We start from the raw sequence: 1,009 nt of genomic DNA, 5'->3' as shown, positions 1-1,009 counted from the left end.
GGGCGGGCGGGCGGGCTGGCAGGCAGCAGCACCGCCCCCAGCCCCTCCCCTCTCCTCGGCCGCCTGAGACTTCACCGCCCATTGGCTCAGGTTACTGCCGCTCACACGCGGGCTCTCCCTCGCTCCCTCGCTCATTGGCCTCAGGACAAAGGCACGCCGCTGCGATTGGTCCTGCGCCCCGCTATTTCCGTTTGGGAGGAGGCGTTGCCCAAGAGACGGGCGGAGTTCGATTACGTACGGTGGGACCGCCCCCTCCGCGCGGCCGGGTCCGGCAGTGATTGGATCAGGACGCTCTCCCGTAAGCGAGGGATTGACGTGAAGGAAGGCGGGGGAGCGGGCTCGAGGAGGTGAGACTTGCGTCGGCTGAGGCCAATGGGCGAGGAGATCGCCCCCGCAGGCATCGCGGATTCGCCGTGTCCGTCCTAGTCCCGCCCTCGAGTGGGCGGTTATATGGGCGGGAGGAGGGCGATGAAAGGTGGCTAAGGGAGGGTGTCACTCGGCTGGGCTGGGATAGGTGGAGCGCCGCCTGCAATTCCCTGCTGCAGAGAAGGATGTGGGAGGGACGAGAAAGCGTGAGGTGTTTACTGCGCAAGCGTCTGTCTGTTCCCATTTCTCCCTAATCTCCTCCACCCACGACTCCTTCAATCTTCTTCCAAGAAGAGGTCCCTATCCCCGCCTCCTCCCCTGTCTGGCGGCCGAGAAGTCCCGACCTAACTTAGGGTTCCCAGGGCCGAGGAAACAGCCATTCATATCCAGTGTTTCTCAACCTTCTGGCCCTTTAAAACAGTTCCTCATGTTTTTACCCCCAACCATAAAATTATTTTCGTTGCTACTTCATCACTGTAATGTTGCTACTGTTATGAATCGCCATGTAAATATCTGAGATGCAGGATGGTCTTAGGCGACCCCTGTGAAAGGGTCGTTCCACCGCCAAAGGGGTCGCGACCCACAGGTTGAGAACCGCTGCATTAAGCAGAGGCGAAAACTAAGGTCCAGAAAGGTTAACTGT

The sequence above is a fragment of the Myotis brandtii genome, unplaced genomic scaffold, assembly GCF_000412655.1.
Source record: "Myotis brandtii unplaced genomic scaffold, ASM41265v1 scaffold601, whole genome shotgun sequence".
NCBI classification, from domain to species: Eukaryota; Metazoa; Chordata; class Mammalia; order Chiroptera; family Vespertilionidae; genus Myotis; species Myotis brandtii.
The sequence above is the reverse complement of the archived record's forward strand: the minus strand, read 5'-3'. Positions refer to the sequence as shown.